The 10364-nt window shown below is 48.3% G+C and overlaps 1 pseudogene across 1 annotated transcript; it reads left to right on the plus strand.

Moving 5' to 3' along the window:
- Positions 1-121: 121 nt before the first annotated feature.
- LOC311371041 (homeodomain-interacting protein kinase 2 pseudogene) lies at positions 122-8358 on the plus strand (annotated as a pseudogene). The gene is made up of 2 exons (XR_014684134.1): positions 122-219; positions 7061-8358. The product of XR_014684134.1 is annotated as a homeodomain-interacting protein kinase 2 pseudogene (transcript).
- Positions 8359-10364: the final 2006 nt, after the last annotated feature.

Below are 10364 nucleotides of genomic sequence, written 5' to 3' on the forward strand. Positions count from 1 at the left end.
CACGTGCTCAGTGTAGTGCTTGCATGTTTGTTCAGCGCGACAGCTCGGCAGCACTCTAAATGAGTCGGCTTGCTGCAGGGTAGAGGCTTGTTTTGACAACATGGCACCCAGAGTCCCGGGTCCCTGAGCACTTGGGCTGGTTGGACGGGTTCATCCTCGGCGGTGAGGGTTCAACGGCCGGCCAAGAGCTGTCGGGCAACGGCCGGTTCCCAAATGGCTGTGAGTTGTGCTGGAGGTGTGATGTTGGTGGGGTTGATGAGGGGGCTTTCGTTGCAGCCCCTCTAACCGAGTGAATATGGCTGTTTGGAAGACACACGCAAGACGAACAGTTAAGGAAGAGAGAGTGTGTGGCCTTTTTGTTGACGTATTCACAGACACACATAAACATGTAAATAAATACAGCTTGTCTACTTGGTTACACACTCACTTGCATAGCGCCCGCCTCAGTCAGATCAATTTTAAAGTTGTTGTTAAAAAAAAAGGTAAGTATGTCGGTTTGTTTCGAAAACAGGATATTTTATGGGATTTAAGTATTTTTAGGCATTCAATACATTACATAATTACATCATAGTTGCTAACTCACACCTGTTTTACAGTTTGAGCGTAATTCAAGCAGTTTGCCTCCAATAACAGCTGTGAATTGAGCCTTTCATAGGTGCTGAATTGTATTGGTTTTGCTAGAGACTACCAAAACCCTAGTACTGTGGCATCCCTGTTGGTGGTGATCATGAATTATTCTGGCTATGTATTTTTACACTTTACTTTCCCCTCTCTCTATCTTTCTTTTCCCTCATAGAATCAACTTGCTATGATCCCATTATTTTTATTCAAAAGGTAAAGAGCAACAGCTCAATAAAAACATGCCCATGATAATTATGTTAGCAGGGGTTAATCTAATTCAAAAACTCAGAAGTTATTTATTTGTTTGGAATATATCGGCTGATTTAGTTGCCTGATTAAAAAAAAAGCTAGGTTTTAAAATGAAGCAATCAAAAGAAAAAGGAAAAAATAAAGTTCCATTTGTTTGATTAAAATTCTGTTTTTGCTTCATTCAATTTGTTTGTTACTTTTTAGCCTTGATCTATAATTATATATTTTTGGACTGGTGAGGAGAAAGAGATTTGATTGGTAGAAATTAAACTTCAGTCAAATGACTGCGAATAGTGTGTGTGTGTTGTGTGTCCACCAGCGTGCACGTGTCGTGCGTATGTGTGGGTGTTCATGATGCATTTATTTTCTTGATTTTGTGTTGGCAGACCAGGGCGCCTTTGTTAAAGATATATGAGGAAAACATCTTGTGAGTGTTGTTGTGACAATCTTTGCTTTGACTATCCATTTCCACAAGTCCTCTGTTTCATCTGTTGGCCCACAGAAAAATATATACTGTTAAGAACACTCTTCTTCAAAATTGTAGTCAAGAATATTGTATGGTTTCCATGTTTTATATCTTCATATGCTACTGGTTGCTCTGCCCACCTTTGTCTATGCCATGCAGTGCACTCAACTGTCAACATAATAGATGTTAATGGAATAGCGGAAGCATTGTGTAAAGTGCTGTTAGCATGTCGCTGCGCTTACATGATAAGCACAGTGGAGAGTGGCAGCTTATCAGGTGTGGTGTGTGTGGTATCCCTGCTTGGCCCTGTCCTGTTTGCAGTACTCATAGTGAGAATTCATGAATGGCAGTCAGCACTGCGTAGCATAAAAATATGTCCCTTTGAATCATGGTTCCTGAATATCCATAAGCCAAGGCTTCACAGGAGTATGCTGTAGCCGTTCCTCTTCAGCCTATTCTGTATTGCTTGCTTTCCTTCTCCCTTTTCTCCTTGTCTTTCTTCTGGTGTTTTGTCCCTCTGTGTGAGCCAGGGGCCATAGGGTGCCCATCTTTGCACAGTTGCTCCCCTCGTGATCTGATTAATAACAAATCCAACTGGAACATGGACTTCCCGACCCTCCCGTCCCCTTCACCCCTCCATACCACCTCCCACCCCCCCCCCCCCCCCCCCCCACCGAGTTCTCACTGGTTCAGGGTCTTGTTCATTTGTCCCAGTCGACGTACTAGTGTTTCTCACACAAGCTGTTTTATGGGGACACTTAACATGTGCATAACAGGCTGCTTATCTCGCCACCGTCGTTTCTTGTGGAGATAACTTTTGCATCTCTCGTTTAGATAGTGCACTTTACTGTTCTCCGCTTCGTCAGAAGGGAGGCGCGGGAGTGCGAGACAGCTGTTGTGTCACACGGAGGACACAGGCATTTGTTATCAGCGGTGTGTCTGTGTGTGTGTGTGTGTGTGTGTGTGTGTGTGTGTGTGTGTGTGTGCGCGTGTGTGTGTGTTGAGTGTGATTAAACGAGATGCAGAACATATGCTGTATAGGTCTAAGCACATGTTGTATCTTATAACATATATCACTCTAAAAAATGACATTTACATGTGGGCTGACCCCTGAAGTGTGATCTCACGACGTGGCCCGATTCACACGTTGGCCTTCTGAGAGGAAACAGGAAGTGGCACGTTGACACACCGCCTGCTGATGATGATTATGCGCTTCTTTATCCCCTGACCGTCCGACCGTTGCGGCGGGATGGCTACATCACGTCCTGTTGTTAGGTTTCCAAAGTAGAAGGTGAGCCGAGGCTTTTTCCCATAGCTCAACGCTAGGATGCTATCTAGAGGCCGGGGCAAAGCGGCAGACGGCCCGGGCTAGTGTGTGACGTAGAGAGACAGCCTCTCCCCTGTCAGCTCCCCCGGTGCATCATTCTATAAATAAGCAGGGATGAGAGAGCGAGAGAGAGAGAGAGAGAGAGAGAGAGAGCTACATAATGGACAAAATACTGGCCCAGAGTGACATGCACGTGGCACAGTGCAGGGTGTGTATGGGTGTCTTGGTCAGATGTGTGTGCGTGTGTACAGTTTAAATCATGAGAGAGGGAGAGATGGAGGTGGATGGAAGGAGAGGGGCAGGGGGGGTTGTGGGGGTGTCGGTGGTGGGGTTGTAGTGGTGGTGGTGGTTTTGGTGGTGGTGGTAGGGGGGGGGGGGGGTGTATATTGAGGAACGCCAAGCCCTGGCTCTCCACTCCCAGGACAGGCGGAGGCAGGTAACACCAGGCCAGCCTGAAACAGACAATATGTTCCTTCTCAGCGGCCCGCTCATTTATACCCTCACCCCTCAGGGAACATATTGTCTGTAAAAAGCAGTCAACCGTGAGATTTAGACCAGCCTTTCAGAGCAGCCTGGCCTTACCTGCCTTCGCCTTTCCCGGGTATGCAACGCTAGGGCCTGTCATTCCCTAGTGTTCACCCCCCCCCCCCCCCCCCCTCCCAACCCCTCTACCCCCGCACGTCTCCTCCGTCCATCTATCTCCTCACCTCTCTTGATTTGACTCCCACTGCCTCTCGGTACCTTATTACGGTGCCACCGGTGTCCTGGTGCAAAGGGGGGGCCCTCTGTCTGCACACTGTCCTTCTAGACTGGAGCGTTGGCCTGGATCAGTGTGTGCACGGACACCCTGTGGGTTCCAAATTGGTCCCGGAGCGCCCCCTCTCAATCTATTACTAACTACTCAAACGTGTGTGTGTGTGTGTGTGTTCCTGTGCGAGTGTGTTTTAAGCCACAGAAAGTTACACAGAGAAGCGTCTTGTCTTGCCTTAACATGCACAGGGGGAGATACTGCTTCGTCCAGATAGACAGAGACCTCCTTCATGAACCACTCCCCGTATGTATCGACAGATGATACGGTTTCATCAAAGCAGTCCAGTTACAGCCAGACCAATGCAGCCGACCACCGTCTCTGAAGGACATCCATCCACAACAGTGCAGTGCTAGACATGAACTAGTGGGCATCCATACCCTCACCTGGAGCTCTTCATAGATGAGATTATGTTTAATAGCTTGAAGTCATTTACCATCTATTTATATAAAAAGGTACTCCCTGTCTCTTAAAAAAAAGTACTTATCTGTTACCCTGGTCAACACACATTTTGTTTGCCCTGAATCTTGTTTGAAGCTGGTTTAACTGACTAGAACAGCTGCAGGTGCATTTGCATGGTTTATCATAAACCAGCATCAGCATTAAAAAGGCCTATGGGTTTCCGTCCTCTGAAACAGAAACAGGTCCCCTGGAGTGGACAGAGCCACTTGGACAGACCTACGAGGACCCTCCCCAAACTCCAAAAGGCCCTGATCCAGTCCCTCTCCAGCCCCTTAAACACCCACCCCTACCCTCCCATGCCAAATGGGACTGATCCTAACAAAAAGGAGATTAACAAACCCCTGACAGAGAAGTAATCTCCCTGAAAACATTGACTATTACCATTTCAACATGCCACGTCCAAACAGTGGTAAGACGGATCTGGCATGCATGATTACAGTGTGTGGGTACTTTGTGCTCTTTAAGTTATGCTAAATGAAAGGCTGGAGCAGCCCAAGGCATTCCAGCATTGTAAATGTTAGAACAATAGGCCTCGACACTTTATATCCCTGCCGTAAAACATTTCAAATAAACTCAGACGGGGGTGTTTTTTAACAGAATGGCCAGCTACGTGTTTCCCAAACAGTAAAGTGGTTGTGATTATTCAAACTCGAGTATCATAAATACTTTTGAACACTTTACTTTTGGCACAAAACAAATTGTGATTTATATGCATTTTAATTGGCTTTTCAATTGTAATCGGTCTTATTCTTCCCGCTGTAATTTGTGATGAGATAATCACTTCAGCCTTTCTTGTTTTTATTTAATTGTATTCTAATCTTACCTTGGTTTCCCACAAGTTTTAAGTTTTAACTGTCTTGGTTTTAATGGAACCCTTTACTGGCAACTAGATCCTGCGCAGAATTCCCTGACATAACACATTTCATGCATTTCTAAGCACTCATTACTCAGATCTTCCCAATGAAGTACACTATGGCCCTGAGCCCTTAGCACGGTCAGGATAGTCCGGATGAGCTTAATGATAAACCACAGTCTCAAGAAGAAACAATGCATCATTTGTTAATAATAACATGAGCAAAAGAAATCAGTTCGATTTTTTTGGGGTTCTGGACTTGTGTACACCAAAAGCCCACTGTGCTTATGGTCATCCGCAATCATCCTGGTGGGATATGTAATTCTGGAATGTTCCATGAGAGCGAGCAGCCAGCTCTGCGTCCATCCACCCGTTCCGCTATCCCTAGGCCTGCTGCTGTGATTATCTTGTCAGGGTCTCGGTCACACACTGTTGATACTGCCCTATGACGCCACCCATCATTCAAATTATTTTTAGCGTAAAGTCCCAGCACAGGAATCGGTAATCCAAGGAGTGACATCTGGCCTTCGGGGATTATGTGATTAGAAGAGAGCCCTGCCCCTAATAGCCCTGCGGACATTCTACATTACCTCCCCCTTACCAGCCATACCTTGATTGGATGGAAACCGACCAAGCGTACAAAAAATGGACGTCTTAATGACTAGTCTGGGGGACATGCGTGCAATCCTGACAACACATGTTGTTAGGGTCGTTGGGGGCTCTTGCCTGGAGCAAGCGTAACCATAGAGATGCTATGCTAAAGAAGGTGGCACAGCAACTCCTAGGCTTACGGTTAACCCGCTAATGTGCAGCGCAGCAGCAATCCTAGTAGTATTGGGGCTAAGACCAGATGACCATTGAGATGACTAGTGAGACCAGGCTAGGAGGGAGCATCAGCAGGATGAAGAACAGAGCAGAGAACAGGGATAGAGACACAGCTCAATTCACTGGGGCATTCTAGTGAATGAACCATAATGGCCACTAAGAAGGGCTAATAATAACAAAGTGACCAGGCTTAATGGTGATGTTGTGTTTTGCATTCTCGTACTTTTCCACAGAATGGAAACATTCTGAATCAGCATGAAAAAGTGGCTGAAAAATGTGTAGTTGTGACTTAAGGATGAGTTTTTATAATATATTCCTTTTTTTACTAGTAAGATCAGAAAAGCAAATTATTCAAGGAATTAATTGAAGCAAATGTGTGTAGAAGTGTGTATAAATTTCTTTGAATCTTTGGATCCAAACCGTGTGTGGGTCTGTGTGAGACTGTGATTTTAATGAGGCTACATAATATCAACTATAAGGGTTTGTATTCTTTGTGCACATTTGCATGACAGATGGAACTTATCTGGTTGTTAACTATAAACTAATTGAGTTCAGTTTAAGCCTTGCATTACACAGCTCCTATAATGAACCTAGCACTTTAATAAACATTCCAGAGTTACAAACAAGTGGTTTGACAACAAGATAAAGGCCTATTTTCGGGCAGTTTGTTTGCTTGAAAAGGGTTTGCTTATTCTGAGGCAGATTGTTCCCAGAAGCTCATAGCAGAGGTTCTCTGCAGTTTTTCGTCTTTGTTTTTGTTTTCCTGAGGAAGTACACTTTGATAGATAGAGTTCAGATACCACTGTGTCTGCCTCTGAAATTTGTCATTGCTAAATGCCTTTTTATTTTGCTCCTCATCCAAACTAAAATGAATATTATGCTGTGATACAGCAACAGACATGTCTCATATTTTGATAGGAAATTGCAATCATTCTTTTTTGTATACTGTTAGCTGCCTGCCATAGTTTATGAGACTTCTTGTAAAAATACATTCCTTCAGTGGGAAAATGGCATTTCCTGCCTATGCATCAGTGATGTGCTCAACGCTCTGTGTTATGTAACAAAATGTCACGCCCCTTACATTACAAACGCACAATCCATTGCATACAATTACATATATAGCTGCTAATGTATGTTTAGTAACATGCCATGTAAAGTGTTTCATACCTCGTCTTGATGTCAAAGTGATTTCAATCTTGATCTCAATCTCTGAAGTTGAGGCTTCAGAGCTCAGTTATGTTACTTAACTCGGTCCTATCCAGTGGATGTATCAACAAAGAAGATGCATTCAATGACCTCTCGTGACCCCAAGCCGTCGTTATTTAAAGCATCTGCCTCCCACTCAAGTTTCAAACGCTGTCGCAAATTCCTAACCTCTCCTTTTTCTATCCATTCCTCCCCTCTCTCCCTCCCCTCCCTCCCCTCCCTCCCCTCCCCTTCTTCTCTCAGGTATGGCCTCGCAAGTGCAAGTCTTTCCCCCTCACACGCTCCAGTCAAGTGCCTTCTTTAGCGTGAAGAAACTGAAAGTGGAGCAGAGTTGCAACTGGGATATGACAGGGTACGGCACGCACAGCAAAGTCTACAGCCACAACAGCAGCAGCAGCAGCGGCAGCAGCAGCAAGAACGTGTCGGCCAGCGTCGCCCCCCTCGGCATCAGCAGCTCCCTGCAGGTGGCCAGCTCCACGCTGCACTACGAGCAGACGCTTATCTTCCCAGCCAGCGCAAGCCATATCGTGGTCGCCTCAGCCAGCAGCACTTCAGGGGCCGCGGGGTCACTGCTGGGCAGTAGCAGCAGCGGCAGCAGCGGAGGCAACGGTGGTAGTGGCAGCAGCGGCGGCGGCGGTGGTGGCGGCGGCAGCAACTGCAGCGACGGAGGTGGAGGAGGAGGAGGCAGCACTGGTGGTGGGGTGGGTGTCCACAACCTGACCCGCCGTAGTACTGTCAGTCTCCTGGACACGTACCAGCGATGCGGGCTTAAGCGCAAAAGCGAGGAGCTCGACAACAGCAACAGCAGCGTGCAGCTCGTGGAGGAGTGCGGCGGCAGCGGCGGCGTGGCGGCCATGATCCAGAACGGAGCGGGCAGCGGGGCGGCGGGGGCGGCGGCGGTGGTGGCGGGGGCGGCGCCCGCCACGGCCACCGCCAACTCCACCGCCACGTCCAAGAACAGCAGCGCCAACAACGAGGGGGACTACCAGCTGGTGCAGCACGAGGTGCTGTGCTCCATGACCAACACCTACGAGGTGCTGGAGTTCCTGGGCCGGGGCACGTTCGGGCAGGTGGTGAAGTGCTGGAAGCGGGGCACCAACGAGATCGTGGCCATCAAGATCCTGAAGAACCACCCGTCGTACGCGCGGCAGGGCCAGATCGAGGTCAGCATCCTGGCGCGGCTCAGCACCGAATGCGCCGACGACTACAACTTTGTGCGGGCCTACGAGTGTTTCCAGCATAAGAACCACACGTGCCTGGTGTTTGAGATGCTGGAGCAGAACCTGTACGACTTCCTCAAGCAGAACAAGTTCAGCCCGCTGCCGCTCAAGTACATCCGGCCGGTGCTGCAGCAGGTGGCCACGGCCCTCATGAAGCTCAAGAGCCTGGGTCTGATCCACGCCGACCTCAAGCCGGAGAACATTATGCTGGTGGACCCTTCCAGGCAGCCTTACAGGGTCAAGGTCATCGACTTTGGTTCTGCGAGTCACATCTCCAAGGCGGTCTGCTCCACTTATCTGCAGTCCAGATACTACCGGTAAGACCGCTTGGCTGCTATACACACACGCAAACGCTGGTTGTGTTTGAAAGACTTCAGTTTTGAGTACTCATCAGTTTAACACGGCCCTGTGTTTTTAAAATCAACGCTGTCTCGAGTGTGCGTTGATGTCCAGACGAAGTCTGATGGTTGAAGAAGTTGGTTGAAGAAAAAAAAAGGGCCGCTGTGCCCAGTTGAGTCGTCACCTGTCATTTAATAAGGGTTGCCAAGGTCTCCAATGGTATTCCTTGGTAAGGCATAATTTCTGTTAACTCCTTTACACTAATGCCTTAACCCTACGTCTGGCTACGCGGAGAGTTCTGACCCTGAGTTCTTTCTCTTGAGGATATTTTTTTAAGTCGCTATTTGCTGAACTTCTGAAACAGTAAATCTGATCCGTGATCACACGTGGAGGCTCCATGCCTGGAGGCCTCTATCGACCTCCTCTAAGCTGTCCACCTTCACCCACCCATACGGCGGGTCTCCAACCCCCCACGGTGCTGCCACTGCCCCGACTGGCTCCTGTTCCCCCCTAGGATGGAGGCGAGGGGTCAGCCTGAGTTCTCCTGTAATATGGGCCTGTAATCCACACCAGAGGGCCTAGCATTAGAACCAGATGACTTCTTTGGAAAAAGCACTGCTTCTCCCTGAGCTCCTTTGCTCTCGCTCCCTCTCTCTTACTCTCTCTCCCTCTCCCTCTCTCTCGCTCCCTCTCTCTTGCTCTCTCTCTTGCTCTCGCGCTCCCTCTTTCTCTCCAGCTCTCTCCCTCTCACTCTCCCTCTCTCTCCCATTCTCTCTTTCTCTCCCTCTCTTGCTTCCTCCCTCTGATGGCCAGGAGCAACGGGGAGGTTGTGCTGTGGGTCATCTGCTGCGGAGCTCAGAGAGTGTGAATGTTGAAACGCAACACAAGACAATCTTTGTTTTGGCGGTAGAGGTGGGAGAGAACAGGTGTGTGTGTGTGTGTGTGTGTGGTGTGTGTGTTGTTTTGTTTAAGGCAATTCCTCATTGAAAGCTGTTGAATGCTTTCTGTGCTTACAGGCGCATGTGTTAAAGTTAATTTGTGTGTTTGTGTATGTGTGTGTGTGTGTGTGTGTGCGCGTGTGCGTGTGTGTGTGTGTGCGTGTGTAAGGGCGTCAGTGTGTGCGTTGGGGAGATATGAGAATGTGAGGTAGGACATCTTGGCCTCCATGTGCTGCTCTCAGAAGCAGTGTGTAGGCGCTGACATCTGTCATTTTACAATCACCTCAGAGCTTGACCTCTGCAGACCTCTGCAGGAGCCCGGCCAGCGGTGCAACGCGGGCCATTTAAACACCCCCAAAAAGAAACAAATTTCAGCTGCCTGTGGGGTTCACCACGAGTTCACCAGCTCAGAGCTGAACATCAGCCCAGCCCTGATGATTTTAAGATAAGCAGACAAACGAGACAGAGTCGGTCGCAGATGACTGCTCTCCAGGAGGGGGGGGGGGGACCCGGGACGCATGGGGCGTAGTGTTCTGCTGGTGCTGCACGTAACGATCCGATCTGACCAGGGCTTGTCGGAGCAACGTTCTGATCTGTTCGCCGCCGCCGTCGCTCGCTAAGACCAAAGAGGACCGACTGACATAGGCTGGAATTCGATATGCCATTAAAAACCATCGGTCGCAGCAAACACAGTTTAGTTCGACAGAGTTTAAGTCACCGGCGGTTAATTTGATATTGCCACGCACTCACTTTCTCTATTTTCCATTCAGTCACACAGTGTGACTCTGTGGCACACCATGGGGTCCTACTCGTTTCACATCTAGTGTACTTTGATGCAGTGGCATGCGAGGGTATTCACAGCTTTATGCATGCATGGCTGCCGCCCCCTTCCTCAAATAGGGAGATCATTCCTCACCGATGAAATTGAAAGTGGTGTTATCCAATGCCCATTATGGGCCTCATATCATACTGCTCTCTACCAATACTCCTCTTTAGTTTGTCCCCTTTTAGCGGGTAATGTGATCCACTATCCACGCTTGCCATTTGCAT

This window comes from Micromesistius poutassou (assembly GCF_964030765.1).
Source record: "Micromesistius poutassou genome assembly, contig: SCAFFOLD_5275, whole genome shotgun sequence".
Classification (NCBI taxonomy): domain Eukaryota; kingdom Metazoa; phylum Chordata; class Actinopteri; order Gadiformes; family Gadidae; genus Micromesistius; species Micromesistius poutassou.